At 36.0% G+C, this 20895-nt stretch overlaps 3 non-coding genes across 3 annotated transcripts; 2 read left to right on the top strand and 1 right to left on the bottom strand.

Annotated features, from left to right (window-relative positions):
- The first annotated feature begins 5310 nt into the window (after positions 1–5310).
- TRNAK-CUU (transfer RNA lysine (anticodon CUU)) lies at positions 5311–5383 on the top strand. Its single transcript has one exon. It is a non-coding gene; the product is annotated as a tRNA-Lys (tRNA).
- Positions 5384–6436: 1053 nt separating this feature from the next.
- TRNAE-CUC (transfer RNA glutamic acid (anticodon CUC)) lies at positions 6437–6508 on the top strand. The gene has a single exon. It is a non-coding gene; the product is annotated as a tRNA-Glu (tRNA).
- Positions 6509–6605: 97 nt separating this feature from the next.
- TRNAT-GGU (transfer RNA threonine (anticodon GGU)) lies at positions 6606–6687 on the bottom strand. The gene has a single exon. It is a non-coding gene; the product is annotated as a tRNA-Thr (tRNA).
- Positions 6688–20895: the final 14208 nt, after the last annotated feature.

Genomic DNA, 20895 nt, shown 5'->3' with positions numbered 1-20895 from the left:
AAATGAAAAATTTTTGCAATAAAATGAACTTAACTAATGATAGTTTTTAAGTTAATAAGGTGAGGATGGAGGTTAGTCATGGTGATTCTAGACTTCATTTTTATGATTTAAATATCTGAAATAGAATTAAATGACAAAACATACAACAAAATACAACAATTGACAATTCTTACAAAAAAAACTCATATTTCCTGATGGAATATAACATATTAATAAATAATGTGCCATCATATGAAGTATTCCTGTCCAAAAGCAGGTATACTTAGGCTCCCAAGTAGTCAAGTCTTGCCAACCCACTTGTTAAGCAAGCTATAGTCAAAGTTTAGCCTGGCACCCTGACACAAGGTCACCTTAAGCAAGATGACTTGCCGACATTCCCTAGTACTTTGCCTCAACTCTATTTGCCTCTATAGCTTGAACATATTTTCCAACTAATAGTAACCTTTACAAGATATGGATCTCCCGTATAACTATCTTGAGGTCTAAATCTTTACCACAGGTATCATCATCATTGCCATTTTTCTCTTTATAACAATTATTAGGCTCTTTATTTTTTTTCTAATCCCCATAATTAGAATTAAGAATGTGCTTATGTCTTGTATTGTTATATTTTGTCACACCTCTGTCTTTGACAGATGGGTAATTTGCGAGCCTGCTGCCTTCCTTAGATGAGGTAGCCATTTCTAAGGCTCCCTCTCCAGAATCAAACCATGATTCTCTGTTACCCGTCAACACAGCTGTGTGCCTCTACCACACAGTCTACAGTTGATAGGTAATACTATGAACGAATTGAGAACGGCTTTAGGTCAACTTTGATACCTGCTTTGACACAGGTTTGGCCCTCTAGCTTAAGTCTAACACAACTTCTATTGCTTGACTTATTAGCTTGAGAATTACCAAAGTTATCCTTCCGCTGGTTCTACTATTTGATCAAGTTGATATGTTTTAATGAGCCTTTTGTAGTCTCTCTATCTTGGCACATGCATGGCTTAGGCTTTGAAGTTAGCATATATTACTGGCAGAATCAACCAGATTAGAAGTCTACCCTTTCTGTAGACTCCCGTTTGGCTTATGTATTAGCCTTCTTCCCAATGAACGTCTACCCTGCCTATAGAATGTTCCACTAGCGCTTGTGAAACGAGAGCCTAGCGCTTGACTAGCGAGCCTAGTGTCGACCCACAAGGTTACCATCTTTACCTCCAGTTCATACGGCTCTCCTGTCAACGTATATCTGACAGGTGTGGTGTCTCTCTTATACCACGGTATATAGCAGGTATAGTGTCCACCTTTCCCCTGGTGTACATTGGTACTTCTAATATATAGCTGGTATAGTAGGCAAGGTATCCTTGGTATATGGCGTGTATAGTAGGCAAGGTCTCCCCTGGTGCTGGGTGAGAATGGGTGTAGAAAGGTGCCTCGCGCATGTAAGGTATCTCTTATATGTTTATATATGGTATATTCCTTGCTTATAGTACCTCTCTTATATATTACTAGCGGCTACGCCCCTAGAAGCCTCTATGTGCAACTTAAGGTAGGAGGAGGAAAAGTCGACCTCATCCTAATTTAAATTTAAGTTTCAAGAGTTTTTTTTGGGGGGGGAGGGGGGTGAAGACACCCTCCCCAAAAATAGTTTTAAACCTTCCCAGGACCTATAAGAAGCATCACTGTAAAGGAGAACAATATCGGTTCAGCAGTTAGTGAGATCCTTCGGGACAGACAAAAAACGCTTACTACTTTATATAATAGGATTATAGGGTTGCTTATGGGAACACTACTTGAAATGAGCTCTCTATTAAAAATTTTAAAAATGGCCAACTAAATCAAAACAATTATTAGGCTAACTGCTGAACCGATCAGGTTCTCCTTATCAGGGTAGCTTCTCATAGGTCCTGGGGAGGTTTATAACTATTTTCTTGGGGGATGAGACACCCTCAACACCCCCCTAAAAAAATTTAATTTTAAAATTAATTTTTTTAATTCTACTAAAATAAAAATAATTAAAAAAATACTTAGAAAATTACTACAAAATCTTTTTCTACTAAAATTTGAAATAATTAAAAATAATAAAATACTTAGAATTCCAAATAATTACTTAGAAAAATCCAAAAAACCCTCTATGGGCACTACCCAGTTAGGTAGGCTCCCACATCATGTCAAGGTCACCTTCTTTCCACTGTTTGACACTATGTGGGAGACTTTGTAATGCATTCACTGAACTCATTAGAGTTCAATTGTTGTTTTTAATTAATTTAATTCTTCTTAGACGTTGACTCTAAGTAGAAGCTTTGCCCACTGGATTGGACTACTGACTTTCTACTATAGGGTGCCCTGCTGAAGGCTTGTCTTTAACCAGCTTGAGGAAGAATGACTTACGTGCTTCCAAGGATGGGGGGCCCTTCACCAAGCAGGTTAAGCTTGGCATCTACCCTCTGTGAACACTCTCAAACTCTAGGACACCTTTCCCCGAGGGTACTTCAATGGCTCTTTGAGTGCTTGAGTGCCATGCCGCATACGCTAAGGTACCTTGTACATTAAGAGATATAAGTTTTCCAGAATTTTAATGTAGGGAGTAGATTTTAAATCTGCATCAAATTTTAAACTGTTTTTAACCTATTTTTAAAACGTATATAAAAAATATACTATGACACCAGTAAAATCAGACTGCAGAGCCTAAATTTGAATTAAGTCCCCAATAAACTTTTCTGGGGGGATTTAAATATTAATTTTTACTGTTGCCGTAGTCATTTTGATTATACAAAAAACGAATTTTATAAAAAATCCTTAAACTGTTTTTAACCTATTTTTTAATCATATATCAAAAATATACTATGACACCAGTAGAAACAGACTGCAGAGCCCAAATTTGAATTAAGTCCCCAATAAACTTTTCTGGGGGGATTTAAATATTAATTTTTACTGTTGCCGTAGTCATTTTGATCAAAGCAGAAGGTCTTTTTTTATATGGGTAAAATTCGTAGCTTTTAGAGTGTTTTGCTTCATAAGTATTGTATTCTGGTATAGAGTAAAATTAGGCCTTATGATTTTACTATAAAAATTCACTAAAAAGTTAAATCTTTACAATATACCAATGAATTAACATTAACATGTTTGTGTTCGTTCAACTATTTTAAACACATAAAAATTGGCTGTAAAGGGTTAAATTTGATGTCAACATGACAAGATGTCAACAAATGTTTATGCAATACAACAAAATTATTTTTGACACATATACAAATATGATATAAAATAAGATTATTCAAACTTATTTTTTTAAAATATTTTTAAAAATTATGTATCTTTTACGTGTATAGTTTTCATTCTTTTCATTTTAATTAAATAAAAATTATTTAACTACATTGTAAATAAGTCACTTTGTGAAAACACTCTTTCGGAAATCATAAAAAATTGAAATGAAACAAGAAATCTTATTGGTTTAACTTTAGCAAATGTGTTTTATTGTATTATGTTAAATTTTTTACCGAAATTGATTGTTTTAGAAAAAAAATTATTTCCATCGAACAGAGTAGAGTTTTTTTATTATTGTATTGATATAAACTGAATCATATAAAATTGTTCTGTAAGAAACAATTTAACCCCAAACTAAAAGTTGCTTTTGCTTCCGTCAAAATGATTACAGCAACATATAAAATTAATTTTTAAATCCCCCCAAAAAAGTTTATTGGGGACTTAAATCAAATTTGGGCTCTGCAGTCTGTTTCTACTGGTGTCATAGTATATTTTTGATATATGATTAAAAAATAGGTTAAAAACAGTTTAAGGATTTTTTATAAAATTAGTTTTTTGTATAATTCTTTATCTAAAAGCGGAAATACATTTTAAGTTAATTAATTTTGACCAATAGGATAGTTGGATGTTAAACTACCTGCGCTCTAATTGGTTGAATGATGTACGACATCCAATCAGAGCGCAGATTTTTAAATCCACCAATCACGGATGCCAAAATTAATTAACTTAATTTGCATTTCCGCTTTTAGATAAAGAATTATACGAAAAATGAATTTTATAAAAAAATCCTTAAAATTTGATGCAGATTTCAAATCTACTCCCTACATTAAAATTCCGGAAAACTTATATCTCTTAATGTACAGCTAGCTTTCCCTCTAAGTAACCTGTCTAATCCAGGGTTACTTAGGCTACCAAGTGACTAGCAAGTAGTCAAGTCAAGGAAGTCTTGCCGACTATCATCTATGTCAACCTATATGTCAATGGTATAGGTTGGCACCCTGACACAAGGTTACCTTAAGCAGGATGTCTTGCCATCTACAACTAACCCATCCAATCCAGGGTTACTTAGGCTCCCAAGTGACTAGCAAGTTGTCAAGTCAAGGAAGTCTTGCCGCCTACCATCTACTTCAACCTATATGTCAACGGTATAGGTTGGCACCCTGACACAAGATCACCTTAAGCAGGATGTATTGCCGCCTACTACTAACCCATCCAATCCAGGGTTACTTAGGCTCCCAAGTGACTAGCAAGTAGTCAAGTCAAGGAAGTCTTGCCGCCTACCATCTACATCAACATAAAAATATCTACTGTAAGTCAGGTTTGAACTCACAACCCTTAGAGTATGAAACTGACAAACTACCTACTATGCTACGGAGGCTTGGTGATCAGCCCTGGAAATCAGTTCTAATCATACAAAAACAAAATCAAATAAATTTTAAAATATCTACCGCAAGTCAAGTTCAAACTCACAACCCTTAGAGTATGAAACTAACGCACTACCTTCTGTGCTACAGAGGCTTGATGATTTATGTCAATTTTTTAGATAGATACAAAATACATCTACCTACAAAATCACGAAACCTCCATGCCAAACATATTTAGAGGCCTCTAGGATAGTAAATACGCTATTTTAATAGTTTTTTTGGCTAAAATCATTGTCTTTCAATTACCTTTGATTCATAAAGAGAAGGAAAAAAAAATTAGAAAATTACTGCCCTCAGTAAGATTTGAACCCACGGCCCTTTGATTACTGGGAGAGAGAGAGAAAAAAATGTACCTCCAATATGTCAGGGAAGCAAACACGGGACGCCTGCATGGCAGGCAAGCATTCTACCAATGAACCAACATGGCTTGCACAAGAAGTTAAGAAAATTTGTGCATATTTGTAACTTTTACAGCTTGTATGACCTATGGAGAAAAAAGGGCGGTAGGATTCGAACCTACGCTCCCAGAATCACTCAGTCACAACTGCATTCCATTAATGCAGGCACATTTGGTGCCATTTTTAAACAGAAGGATAATTGGGATGACCTTATTTTGCCACTTCACAACACATTGTAAGCAGCCTGGCTAGCTCAGTCGGTAGAGCATTAGACTCTTAATCTCAGGGTTGTGGGTTCAAGCCCCACGTTGGGCGACCAACCATTTTTGTGTTTCCCACTTAGCTGCAATGAGTATGAGGTGCCACTCATGGACACACCAGCAGAAAGGGCGCAATGGCTTAGTTGGTTTGACCAACCCAACTGTCAAAAGAAGGCTGATCGAAAATTTTACAGCCCAAGCTACACAAAAAATGAAGCGAAACAAACATGTTTACAAAATGCAGCCACCCGGGATCAAACCGGGGACTTTTAGCATCATAGCATTTCAAAGATAAAAAAGATAGGTCATACTGAGACTTTTCTAATTGCTTTCCCATTCAAAAGAAAACAAGTAAAACAACTGGAACACACTGAAATTAGTTTCAAACATGACCAATCCAAAAGGCAAGTGGTCTCGTCCGGGTTTTGAACCCAGGACCTAAGCGAGAATCATACCCCTACACCAACGAGCCAGCTGTTGTGAAGTATCAGTGCATGTTGGTATTTATTTGACAGGCTTGCGAAAGGAGACTGACCTTTGAAAGAGGACCTTTAAGAAAGAAGAAAAAAAGCAGAATGTTTGGTTCCTGCCAGGATCGAACCAGCGACTTTGTCTGTGTAAAGGACACATGATATCCACTACAATAAGGAACCTTGCTAACATTAAAGCAAATTCTTTTCAAATATTGAGTTGTAGCAAATGTGGCATGGATCTGTCCCATAGGTGTACTACAGGGTCTCGTGGCACAACAGACAGCGTCTGACTATGGATCAGAAGATTGCAGGTTCGAATCCTGCCAAAATCGGATTTTTCATCTTGTTGAAGGAACTGACTAAATGTTTATTACTGAGACACATGACATGACATTGCATTTTGTTGTGTTTTGTTCACGTTGATTGCTACGCTCAACAAGAAAAAGTTTTCTGCACCCCCAGGTGGGCTCGACCACCAACCTTTTAGTTATCAGCCGAACGCACTAGCAGATTGCGCCATGGAGGCAAGTTGTGATGGAGGTATCGTAATAATGGTTAAATAATTGTACAATTGAGAAAGCCACTTTGGAAAATGCTTTGTTTAAGTTTGCACTGCCAAGCATAGTGGATATCCTTCCGTAATGGTCTAGTGGTTAGGATAGCTGGCTCTCACCCAGCAGACCCGGGTTCTATTCCCGGTAATGGAAAACTTTTTTCCATTTGAGAATGTTTTTTGATTGCATTGCACTGTGTCGCGTTGTTTTTGTGAGAGAAAATGCAACAAATACAAATGAACAAAACTTACGAAGCAGATGGGATTCGAACCCATGCAAGCAGAGCCCATTGGATTACCAGTCCAACACCTTAACTACTCGGCCACCGCATTAATTAGTTAATCTCAGGGTAAAATTAGATTTCATATGCTGGGAGTTGAACCCAAGCCTCCTGGGTGAAAGCCAGATATCCTAGCCATTAGACCATGTGGGATCATGTTTCCATCCAGGATCGAACCAGAGACCTTCTATTTGCAGTTCAGCCAATGCTGCATCTTTTACACACCTCTTAGTGAAGTGAATCAAGCAAACTTAGCTTGGTCAGTTTAGACAAACACTGAGGGCAAACTGTCACTTGTTGTACCAAAAATTACCTAGATTTAGCTCTGGCTGCAACAAAAATAAAATAACCATACAAAATGATGTTTGCCAGGTAGTGTGTTCTAATTGCTGTTTGTGAGCAATCATCAGCTCTGACATAACTTACTGTTTAGCTTACGCTACAATCGTTGGCTCTTTTACACGCCTCTTAGTGAAGTGAATCAAGTAAATATAGCTTAGTCAGTTTAGACTAACATTGTGGGCAAACTGTCACTTCTTATACCAAAATTACCTAGAGTTAGCATTGGCTGCAACGCAAATAACCATACAAAAGGAGGTTTGCACAGAAACTCAGCAGCTGCTCCTTGACAGTAGTAGAGAATGTAAATAAATAGATTATGACTAATTATAAATATATATGAGCAAAATTGAAGAAAAGTTTGTTTCAAAACTTTAATAACTATGTTGAAAATTGACAACCTCACAGCATCAGGAAATTAAAAAATAATTTGTAAATATAAAAATTTATGTCAACAAATGAAAATAATTTCATTGATGTAAATATATATATACATTTTAGGTTCTCAATTAAAGGACGTAAAATATAAAAAGAAGTTCAAATAAGTGTATTTTTGTGTAACTTTGTACTCATCCTTTCCCTTTCTCGGCCATTGGTTGATTTTTATATACCTATTTAGTTCATCAAATGCGCAACGAATGTTTTACAAATATACGCTGTAAGTACTTTTTTAGTTAAATAAAAATTTGATTAATGAGTGTCCCTTGGCAGAGTGACCCATTTCATTCAAACAGAAGCAATCAGAAAACAGAAAACTTTCGCCCAACTTTTTTTTGGCGTGACTTGATGTGTTATTATACATTTCACGCTTTCAGTCAGTCTCAAGGATATTATATATTCAAATTTGCAAATTGAGTTACACGTATAGTAGGGATGGTCAGACGACGAATTGATGAGAATTGATATTTGTTAAGGATATATCGCGGCTTTTGCAGACAAATTGGAGACTTGTCATTAGAAAATATATTAATTCCAGTATTGCATCATAACCGATTGAATTAGAACCGGTTCTCAGACATACTGAAATATCGTGTATAGCATCGTATTACAGACAATTTTCCACGAATAAAATTAAACCCAGTTTTATTAACGCTCGCCTTTGGCCCCTAGATCCAAGAAAACTGGTTTGAATCATATATTTTTTTATTTTAATATCAGCGGAAAGCTGTCTACAATACGATAACTATTCTTGTGCCTAGTGTGGAGCCGAATTAGAATTCATATATGCTTGATGCGAAGCAGAGCAGCCAAACATAAAAAACAGCGGCTCAAAATGGCTGGAAAAGCTCCCCATTAAAATATAAAAAAGAAAGATTTTTAATTAAGCCTATATTTTTAATTTGAGGGGGAAAATCTGGAAAAACAACCATTCTTTTTTTATTGCGCTTTTAATTCAAATTTACACCTATGTTACCCTCAATTACATCAGATTTTAAACAAAAATTATATTAAATACTGTCCGACTCCGATGATTTTGAATAAAAGTGTATAAAACAATATAAAATATGATAAAAGCATTAGAGTTTGCGGTTTGCAATCCCTGCTTTGAATTCCTGAATAATACATTTATAATTGTAAAAAAGTTGAAGTATATTTTCCAGCCGCGCATTTTATATCATTAAATTATAATAAAAGTTATCATTGTATCAAATAAGAAATAATCATAGTTTTTAAACAGGATAAATGAGCATAAAAAAATATCAACATAAAATTCTTATTAAAAGGTGGTGCCAAAATAAACATTAACTAAATGATCTCGTAAATATGTTAAGATTAGCTTATTAAAGATGTGTGTGCGTGGAGTGTGTGTTAAAGTTAATTATAAGGTTTGCATGCATGCAATACCGTAGATAGGGGGTTGTTGAATATTATACCCCACCCCCCCCCTCTCCCCCACCCCATCAAATACTAAATCTAGCTTTTACGTAAGGACAGGGGTGTGAGACTTGATAGGCATTGGAAATTGAATTAATGGTAATAATGGATGTACAAAAACAGTAAAATTTGTATTAATGAAGATTATTGCAACAATATTTACAGATTATTTTTACCCCCTTTTAAAAAAAATCACATTGCGCCCTTGTATAAATGAACATTAACTGCAAGTATGTGTTTATGCATAGAAATATTGTCAAGTTTCAGGGAGGAGAGGGGTGACGTTGAAATTTATTTACATACCCTTTCTCCCCAAAAAATGTTTGCTACTAAAGATCAGGGATCTAAAGGGATAAGACAATCAATTCTCTAGATTACAATTAGTGGTTGAAACGCTTGAACACTCAAATTAATAAACCAACCAATCAAAATTCATTATAAGTCCCCAAAATTGTTAAGCCAACGAATAAGAAAACTTTATTATAAAACTTTGGGGGCCAGTGTAATAACAGCTCATTGTCCCCTCTCTCTCTCTCTCTCTCTCTCTCTCTCTCTCTGACTAAAGATAGATTTTCTTTAATAAGAATTCGGGGGGAAGATTAAATTAATTTACATTATTGCATCCCTGTTCAAGTGTGGATTTTAGCACAAGCATCCAATTAAATATGATATATGAGGGGGGAAATTGTTGACTCTCGTCAATAAACATTCCTGTAACATTCTAGTCAGTCAAATAGCTTCCGGTTAACATGAATGCACCTCAGTGCATTATCAAGCAAAGATTCAATTTAAGAAAATCTATTCTGGATGATCTTTTATGGTTAGTTTAGGTTTAGCAAGATTCAGATACCGAAAATGATTGATAGACTATTTATTATAAACCTCAGTGGAGGGGGTGGGCCCGGGGTGCAAAAAAGGTATTCTATCGACCTAACCTTATTACATTCTTGATTACACATATATTGCACTTAAGCCCATAAAACTTAACTCATTTTTTTATTAAACTTAACCATATTTATGGTGCATTATTTGCCAAATGTACCACTTTTCTGCACTACCTCTCCGATTTTGTTAATACTCTATATTTTGGTCCGTTGGGTCATTCAAGGATGCTGGATGGCCAAAAAAAAAGTTTCATAGTCCCTGGATGTCTAGATATCTAGCTATCTATGAAGGTAGGTAACAAAAATTAAAAAAACACCCATTTTTTCACAATTTTAAAAATTAATTTTTTCATCAATCTTACATCCAATCTATACATTTTATACACCAAAATGATCGTTTATTCATGTAAAAAGCGCACATAATGTTATTTTGGCCAAAACTCTAATTTTACAGGGTGTCCAACAAAAAGTGTATTTTGGATATCTAGTGTAATACCCAAAATACCTGTCCGAAAAAAATCATTTTTTTTGGCTTAAATCCTGTGTTTTATCTGTGTGCATATGTGGTATATAACGGTTCGGACCACCCGGGACTATAAGGTTGTCAAATTTCACTTTGGGACACCCTGTAAATGTGATTTTTGCGTCTGTAGAGCTAAAACTTGGTCCAAATTGGCTATTTTTTTTCAAATTACTCTAATATGTGTCTTGGTATGTTTGGCCATAGTGTTTTCTGACCAGATCAATATTTTCATATTTTTAGTTTTTTTAAAATTTTTTTTTCTATTTTTAAGTTACTTAAAACGGTCATATAGATACAGATTTTGACTAATAACAATAATATTTGCCTATTTTACAATTTTTTACACTTTTGGGACACCCTGTGCATGTTTTTGAAAAATGATGGTTTTTGCCCATTTTTGGGGGGAAGGAGTTGTTTTAGGGCCATATACTATTTCTTCATTTTTGTAGAACTTTTCAAGACACATCATTTGTTATTTATGCAAAAACCGCAAAAACCGAACCGTTTTGCCGTTATTCACTGCCAAAGGCGGAATTTTTTTACGTTTTTGCCGTTCCGGAGGTTGTAATGGACATTTGTGGTAAGAAAACGTTGATTTATCAAGATCCCTCTTAAATACTTTTATTTAGGTAATTTAATTTACTAAGTTTCATATTAAGTAAAATTTTTTGTGCAGCTAACCGTTTTTCGTCGAGATGGATTTCAATTGTTAAAACAAGAAAATGAAGTGAATATAACATAAATAATTGCTATAACATAAGTGATAAAAGAAACATAAATCATGTGCATTTGAAAATTCTTTTGACAAAAATTGGTTGGATATACAAAAAAAAGTACTTCACATGAAATTTAGTAAATTAAAATGCCTAAATAAAAGTATTTCACAGTTATCTTGATAAATCAACGTCTTCATACCACAAATGCCCATTAGAACCTCGGGAACGGCAAAAAACGTAAAATATTCTGCCTTTGGCGGTGAATAACCGCAAAACGGTTCGGTTTTTGCGGTTTTTGCATAAATAACAAATGATGTGTCTTGAAAAGTTCTACAAAAATGAAGAAATAGTGTATGGCCCTAAAACGACTCCTTCCCCCCAAAAATGGGCAAAAACCATCATTTTTCAAAAACATGCACAGGGTGTCCCAAAAGTGTAAAAAATTGTAAAATAGGCAAATATTATTGTTATTAGTCAAAATCTGTATCTATATGACAGTTTTAAGTAACTTAAAAATAGAAAAAAAAATTTAAAAAAAACAAAAAAAAATTTTCTCTTTTTTTTGAAAATACAGGGTGTCCAAAAAATATGAAAATATTGATCTGGTCAGAAAACACTATGGCCAAACATACTAAGACACATATTAGAGTAATTTGAAAAAAATTGCCAATTTGGACCAAGTTTTAGCTCTACAGACGCAAAAATCACATTTACAGGGTGTCCCAAAGTGAAATTTGACAACCTTATAGTCCTGGGTGGTCCGAACCGTTATATACCACATATGCACACAGATAAAACACAGGATTTAAGCCAAAAAAAATGATTTTTTTCGGACAGGTATTTTGGGTATTACACTAGATATCCAAAATACACTTTTTGTTGAACACCCTGTAAAATTAGAGTTTTGGCCAAAATAGCATTATGTGCGCTTTTTACATGAATAAACGATCATTTTGGTGTATAAAATGTATAGATTGGATGTAAGATTGATGAAAAAATTAATTTTTAAAATTGTGAAAAAATGGGTGTTTTTTAAATTTTTGTTACCTACCTTCATAGATAGCTAGATATCTAGACATCCAGGGACTCTGAAACTTTTTTTTGGCCATCCAGCATCCTTGAATGACCCAACGGACCAAAATATAGAGTATTAACAAAATCGGAGAGGTAGTGCAGAAAAGTGGTACATTTGGCAAATAATGCACCTTATGTATTATTTATATTACTTGTCAATTTTTAACTTTTTCAAAAAAAAATACATTTGGGATATGAATTGCTTCACGACCGTTTAATAACGCTAAATTAGCACTAAAAGATTGTGATTGACCACAGCAAAATCACCATAAAATGAAACATCAAGAAAAAATGTTTATTTCTAAATAAACAAAATGTATTTCTATTTAAAATTCCCCCTTTTTATACAAGAAAAGCTGAAGTACAGTGTATGTTGGTCTTGTAATATTTATGTTCTTATGACATTATCTCCTTTATAAATGTGTTTAAATCCCAGCCAAGTTTTTCCTTGTAATATTTCATAGGAATGTCAATAGGTTTTTCTTCTCGGCTAAACTTAAAATTCGCCTATCATAGATTTTGCGATATAATTTCTTGTTTTAACACCCCACCCCTTCCTTTACAAATTATATTTATTTTTATATATTATAAGTTATGGAACGATACATTTGATTCTTGATATTAAATCTTTAGTGTGAATGCATATCAAATATACGCAAAAATTATGACAGGAAATTTAGGTTGTTAACATGGAACTCCTTTATTGGACAGTTCGTTCAACCAGTAAGTGTGGAGGGGATAGGGTATATGATAAGATAAGATTTATTTTCCTCAAAGGTACAACATGTTTTATTAAGTATATATCATACATTAAGTTACTATGCTTTGATTGGTTTGATTCTTCTGGTTTGTTATGTTTGATTCAAGTTTAAGAACAATTTACATAATAACTATTATTAAGTACCTAGCATGGAATTGGCCGAACTTCGTCTCCACCTAGTTGCCAGGCCAGTTCGAATAGGATGAAAATATCATTTTACAAGAAAAATTCCATGCAACATTGTACCAGATAGTTGGCATATAACCCTTTAAGGGTTGTGGAGCCACTGGTGTACTTTGACGCTTGCCAAGCCGATACAATGTTATATGTGCAAAACAATCTTAACAATAATGATAATAATAATAAATACAGTATCTTGCTGTGTATTTCAGACATCCTCCTACTGTCAGTTGCAACTCCTCCAAGCATAAATTCGGAACAATTAAGGAACCAAAACCTTCGTGAGAAGTTGCTATTCCCGTTGTGATCCCTTATCAACTCTACCCAGACAGTTTCCTTTGTAACAAATTATTTTCATTATAGAGTGGGGTTTGTCCATGTCTAAGGACATCTCCACACTAATAATTACAGGGTAACGATAAATATCGCGACAACGCTGGTCCAATACCAATAAATAAAATACTTAGAAGATGTGTCTATAGATAATAAACCGTACCTATGTGACGTATTTAGGTACCTAAGTGAACAAGGAGTAATGATTGGTTTCGATTCCTACGGAATCTGAGTTTTATTTCTTGGGAAGGGATATAAAAATCCACTAGTGTACAAAAAAATAAAAATATAGGTCATATGCGATTCCTACGGAATCTGATTTTGGTATTTTGAGGTGAAGGGAGCGTGTCCCCTAAGTGTGTAAGGTTCGATTCCTCCGGAATCTGATTTTTGTGTTTTGAGAACTAGTCACAGCATAGCTGTGAATGGGGTACAAACATGTGGTGGGACGTGGGGGGGATTGGGGGAGAGGGGAGAGGGGTTGGTTCCCAAAAAACGTTATATTAATCACGCCTTTTTTTATAAAAGAGAGGGGTGAAAGTGGGTCATGGTAAAGATAAAAAAAAAAAACTGTGGCGCGCTGTAGCGTGCTTAATTTTGGTCATAGCTTTGCTTTTAGTAGAGTCTTAATCTTACTATTGTTTAGGCACGAAAAATGTTCGGAGAGGAAGAATACCAACAAATGTGGCAGCCGCTACGCAATCGATTGACAATAACATATCAACGACTTCTCAATATAGTTAATGGTGACAATGTCAGCGAGGAAGTGCGTCGTGAGGTAGCCCGTCTACTATACCAGCAGGGTTATCTTGAAACCGAGTTGGCACTCACTCTGTACAATCCAAACAAGGACATGGAGTATCATGAAAATAAATTGGGTGAAATTGCTCAGCAGATTACTGCTCAAGAGGGGGCATGTCTCCAACTTTAACTCTAGAAAGTGGCCATTACCGGTCCAGGACCAGTAACGGTCAAATTCTCTACAACTTCATATACAAGATATCCTCAAAAATATCCACAAATATCCACAAAACATCCACGAAAAATATCTACAAAAAATATCTACAAAGATATCCACAAAAAATCCACAGAAATATCCACAAGATATACCCGTGAAAAATAGAACATTTGAAAAGTTATGCTGCTAATTTTGAATAATTATGGCTATTAAAATGAATTGTTCAGTGAGAAATAGTACTGTTAAAAATTAGAATTAAAATAAAATTAAAATTATTTTGTGTACTTATTTTAAAACATACCATAAATTCATCAATTTTATTTTATTAATAAATCCTAGATATCTTGCAATGAACTTTAATTATAAAAAAAGAAATGGGTAAAGTAATAGGATGTCTGTAAATATGTTGTTAATATGTTGCTATGGGTCAAACCTATTAATATTATTAATATTGTATTGGCATCAAAATAGGAAGTGAAATAAATAAAAAGAATGTAAGTAAAGACTTGGTTAAGTATTGGGGAAAAGTTAAAGAATTGAAAGGGTAAAGGGGAGGATGGGGGGGGGGGAAATCGAAAGGAGAGAAGGGGCGTGGTGAGTGGTTTATTCACGACCGTGGCTACTTGTCAGACTGAGCGGCGCGTATTGTTTGGTATAGGCAAAGGGGGAAAAAAAAAAGGGGGTGGGGGGAGGAGTGGTTTCCTGGTATAGCGCATAAAAAAGGCGGGAGGAAAAACAATTGGTTATAAAGCATAGGGGAAAATAAGCGGGAAGCGGAAGTGGGGAAAGTGTATTACTTATTAATAAATTTAATTAAAGATTGCATAATATATGGTATTAAAACACAAGGGGGGTATAAATATGGGGGAGATTAGGTCAAGATTTAATTGTTTCCAAGATGTCAAATCAAGAAGAAGAGGAAGGAGGACAAGGCCAAGGTGCTATACCAGGAGGAGCGCCGGGAATTCCGGTAGATGCTGGAGGTGAGGAGGATGCTCCCCTCCATGCTCAGGTACAGGAGCTCGTCGCCATGCTTGACACCAGCGAAGAAGCAGATGATCCTGTACCCGTACCCGACGTCCAGCAGCTGTTGAACCTCGCGGCAGTGCCTGATCTACTCCCATTTCTGGGGGTAGACAGGCGCTGTTTAGACCTCTGGTTTATGGTCAAGCGCAGGTTGATGGGCGTCGTGTACGAGGGGGACATGTTGATGTGGAGGAGGTTCCGCAACGACGTTATCGATGAAGAAGTCCTCCATATGATGTATGGAAACTATGGGTTAGTCGTGCGGTTAATTCAAGCAATGCCCACGTACGCCCGGTCCTTCCAAGCCAACATGGACGCCATCGCCGCAATGGACCGCCTGGTCACAGTCCAGCAGGACATCCTTGAGGAGCTGCTCAACCAGGAACCCGACGGCGCCTACGGCGACTCCAGCGACTACGACTCATAGATGGCTATGCCCTCAAGAGCTTAACCAGTCTGCGATAGTCATTTTAATAAATTTCGATATCAAAATTTAAATAAATAAATAAATTTTCGGCCAAAATTCAACAAATTTTGTTATTTTTATTAGATAGATAGAGGTTGCGTGATTCGTTAGCTGCTGGATAAAATAATATAAAAGAAATAAAATATGGTTGAAATATGGGTAAAGAACCGATAAAAAATCGATAAAAAACCGATATAAAAAACGATAAAAATGGATAAAAAGCAAACTATGCCAAGCTACTCTATACTTGGGAATGTGTGTCGGTTCCTACGGAACCTATTCGTTATGATTTGAGGTTAAGAAAATGCTGTTTTATTGAATTTTATCAAAGAAGTTTAATGCTTACAGAAAGTCGAGGGCTAAGAATAGAATAAGGAGAACGGATAGAAACAAGACTTGCGAAAATCTAAAAAAAACCTTAAAATCTTTAAAAAAACCTTAAAATCTTAAAAAAATCTTTTCCTGATTGGTTTAAACAAAGAAAAATCCAAAAAGAACAGTGTAGGTTACACTTTGGTATTAACCAATGTTGAGTAAAAAGAAAGAAAAATATTTGCATTTTAATTAAAACTCAATTTTGTTTAGGTAATAAGTAAAACATTTTTTCTTAAAAATATTTTTATTATCAATTAACTTAATTTCAAGTGGAAGGTTGTTAAAGATAGTTGGAAAAGAGTTAAGAGGGGCGTGCAGGAGAAAGTTTCTATTGGTGCCCGGTTCGTAAGCAAAGTTGTTCCTGTTCCTTGTGCCATATGTATGTCTGTCTTGAACAAAGTTCCAAGTGTTTTCAAAGATTTTAGGAAAAATACCTAATTTATAGGCGTGCATGAATTTACAAACATTGAATTCAATTAATAGGTTGAATGGGAGTATGCCATTAGATTTAAAAAATTCAGCTGTATGAGCTCTGCTTGGTAAGTTTTCAATTATTCTGATGGCTTGCTTTTGTAATTTAATAATTGGTGCTAACAGGTACATAGGGCAAGCAGTGAACAGGAGACAACAGTATTCGATATTCGACTTAATGTAAGAAGTATAGAGTAGCTTTAAATGTTTTTTATCCAATAAGTGACGCATTACTTTCATACTGTAAATTATTTTAGAGACTTTACTATAGACTTTTTCAAGATGATAAGAAAATTTCATTTTCTCGTCTATTTGAATTCCTAAGTGTTTGATACTACCCTCGTTGGTACCGCTAACAAGATCCAGCTTAGTAATTTTTGATTCATCATTTTCATTGTGATTGTTCATATCTACATAAACTTCAAAGTTGGTCTTAGCTGCGAGCTCAGCGGGGGTGAGTATCTCTCGGGGGGAGGAAAAGACCATACATTTAGTCTTGCGGGGGTGTATGAGAAGCTTATTGGCGTTGTACCATTGGGTCAGTCTGGGGACAAGTTCCTTTGCGAGGTTTATTAATTGAATTATATTCTGCTTTTCAATAAAGCCCACTGCGTCATCAGCAAAGAGATTGATTAGGATCTCCTCACTGCATGAAACAAGGTCATTGATGAAAATTAAAAAAAGGATTGGTCCCAGGACTGACCCCTGGAGTACGCCAATGATAATGAATTCAATAGTAGAGGAGAAAAGGCCCTTAAAAAATACACGCTGCTTCCTATTTGCATAATAACTACGGAACCACTCGAGTGCAACCCCCCTTATCCCTGAATTCTCAAGTTTACTAAAAAGGATGTCTCTATTTATCATGTCGAAACACTTCCTTATGTCCAAAAATATGGCCATACAGGAAGCGCTTCGACTGAGTGCTTGGGTGATCATTGTACTTAAATTCAATACATTATGGAAGGTTGAGATTCCTTTCATGAAGCCAAACTGGCAATTGCTAAAAAAAGATCGATCCTCTAAAAACTTAACCAGCGTGTCACAGACATATTTTTCGATGGGTTTGGAAAAGTTATCAATGAGACTAATGCCTCGATGATTATCTGCCTCGCTGAGTGAACCAGATTTGTGAAGGACAACTATTTTAGAAGTTTTCATTTTTTCAGGAAAAGTGCCATTTTGAAGTGATAAATTATAGACATGTGTTAGGGGAGTGGCGATGGTATCAGCACAGCGAGACAGGACATACATCGAGACATCATTGATGTCTGTGGAACGCTTAGGTTTAATGCTACGGATAATATTAATAACCTTGAAGGGGTACAATGGTTCAAAAAAGAGGGAGTCTTGACATGGGGGGGGTAAATATTCAAAAAAATTTTTGGGGGTGGAAGGAATTTCAGGCCTTAGGGAAGACCCAATCTGACTAAAATAACGATTGAATTCGTTAGCTATTTCTTGGTCATTTTCAATTTTGTTTGGGCCTACTTGGAGGTATGTGCACTCAGGGGAAGATTTATTAAAACCAATGACTTCTTTGAGAGTTTTCCAAAGTTTCTTCCCATCCCCATTTGCATCTCTAATTTGTTTTCTATAATAATCAATCTTTGCTCTTCTCACCTGCCTATTATAATTATTCCTATAGACATTGTAAATACTTTCATTTTCTATTGTTTTGTCTTTTAAAATGTTGCTATACAATATGTCTCTATGCAATCTACAACGCAATAAGTAATCTGACATGAAAGGTTGCTGGGGCTGGGTGCGTTTGTTTTTTCGTTTTTTTCTAACTGGACACTTTTCATTATAAAGTTTTAAAAAGGTTGAAATAAAATTATCATAAGCAGTGTTTGTGTTGTCTTGACTTAAAACATGGTTCCAGTTAGTGTGGTAGAGTGCATAGTTTAAGGCATCAAAGTTTTCATCATTCAATTCTCTTTTTTCAAAAAAATCTGGAAGTTTGGGTTTATTTACTTTGTCTATTCGGAATGAATTAATAATTGGCAAGTGATCGGAGATTTTTGAAGTTAAAACAAAAGATGACATTAGGTTTTGAATAAAATTCCCTACCCCGAATAAATCAAGAAGGGTTGCTGTGGTTCTAGTAACTCTAGTGGCTCTGGTAACAGTATTTATGATACCGTTAAAAGAAAAAGATTCAATAATTCTCATGGAATTACTGTTTATATTATTTATTTTGAAAAGGTCAAAATTGAAATCTCCTACAATGAAGTATGGTATGTTTAGTGCTGCTATTCTATCAATTAAATCCAAGAAAAGTTCAAAAAATTCTTCGATTTCAGCATTACTTTGGTTGGGTGGGCGGTAGCAGTTTAATAAACAAAACTTCAAACCATTGTAGGAAATTTTTAAGCAAATAGATTCAAGAATATTTTCTTTAAATGAGAACTTATCAAATAATTTATCTACTTTATAATATCTGCTTACTAGGATACCCACCCCCCCCCCCCTACTATTCACTCTGAGTTTGACATGCCAATCATAATTATTAATCCCATAGCAATCCATATTTACATCCTTATTTAGCCATAATTCTTGGAAGCATAGGACATTTAAGTGGATATCATGTTGTTTGAAGAAGTCTACAGTGGAGACAATATTGTTATATTTAGAATGTAATGACTGACAATTAATACTAAAAATATTGAGAAGGTTTTCGTTAAATGTTTTCAGTTTTTGTACAATTCCTTGTTCACTTGAAAAGACACAATTTATTCCGAATTCATTTTCGAAATCATTAAAATAGTCACCGTAAATCGGATTCATAAGGTTTAGACCAACGTTATCGTTCAAGTTACCGTTATCCTGGTTAATTTGTTCATTAGGGAGGTTTGTCATGGTAGAGTTGGTCCAGGAGCACCGCAGGAGGAATCGTTTTAACGTCAAGTATGGACATCTGAAACACAGTAGATATTAATAAACAAATAAAGATAGTTAATATACAGAATATTATCGTTGAAACGAAAAAAATTACTATATTTACTATATTTATTCCGATTGCGTTTAGTTTATGTGTGTGTTGGGGGTGGCAACACATTTAAAAGCTAGTTTAGTTCCCCCTACTCTTTTCCATTCAAGTTCCATATATTTTATAAGTTAATCAGCAAAAAACAGAGATATGGAGGTGACTGAGACTATAGCTTAAGTAAGAACATTAGATTCAATTCGATTCATTCAATTTAATCAATAATCATTAATCATTAATACACTGATTATCTAGTATTCTCCAAAATATTTAAAAAAATATTTAAGATATTCCGAAAATAATAATTATGCTGAAAGTCTTATGTTAGGTACCTTTTTTCGCCGTTCAAGATACTTAACTTCATGTTGAGATTACCGCCTTTGTTGCTGTACGCTTTGCTTTGTTGGCGGTGTCTCTCACTTCCTTGATTTCTCTGGATTTGGCCCTCGTGGCAACAGGATCAGCAGGAGCTGTGGCAACGGCAGATGCAGAAGGTGCAGAAGATGCAGAATATGCGGCGGCAGATGCGGCGGCAAGTGTGGCGGCAGGTGCGGCGGCGTGTGCGGCGGTAGGTGCGGCAGTAAATGCAGCAGGTACGGCGGCAGACGCGGCAGCAAGTGCGGCAGTAGATGCAGGTACGGCGGCGGACACGGCGGCAGGTGCGACGGCAGATGTCGTGGCTGGTGCGACGGCAATTGCGGCGTCAGTTGCGGCGGTGAGCGCGGCGGCAGGTGCGGCAGTGAACTCAGCGGCAGCGGCGGCGGCGGGTGCGGCAGGTGCATACTGTGCGGCGGCGGCAGGTGCAACGGCGGCGTGTGCGGCACTAGGTGCGGCGGTTGCGGCGGTTGCAGTTGCGGCATTACGTGCGGCGGCAGAGTCAATTGGAGGGAACACAGCCAGGTCCTCAAGAGCTGGGGCAGGGGCTGATGTCGAATTATGCTGAACCGTGCTGGCTGGATGGGCAGTAATTGTATTGAACTGTCTGGGGAAATCGTCCTCTGTTAAGTCAGCTTGGTTCGAGAAGAATGTTTTCCTTTCCTCAGGCGTTAATTTGTTGAAACGGAGGATCGGCGGTGCTTCAGATAGAAAAAAATCCTCGCTTCCAGGTATGGGCAGAGACATTTCCTTCAGGTCCTTGCCGAACGGGTTAAGGCAGCGAATCCAGCGGCTGCCGTTCTTAAGTTGAAATTGCACATATTGGCCAGCGACTTTGGCCCTTGAGATCTGGTTGGTGGCATATACAAAGGTCATTGTCTTCCTGTTGAGGTCTGACATGTCTTGCTTGGCCTGT

The sequence above is a fragment of the Acartia tonsa genome, chromosome 4 (assembly GCF_053477335.1).
Source record: "Acartia tonsa isolate MP-2025a chromosome 4, ASM5347733v1, whole genome shotgun sequence".
NCBI lineage: Eukaryota > Metazoa > Arthropoda > Copepoda > Calanoida > Acartiidae > Acartia > Acartia tonsa.
Note: the sequence above shows the minus strand (reverse complement) of the source record. Positions and strands in the feature narration are given on the sequence as shown.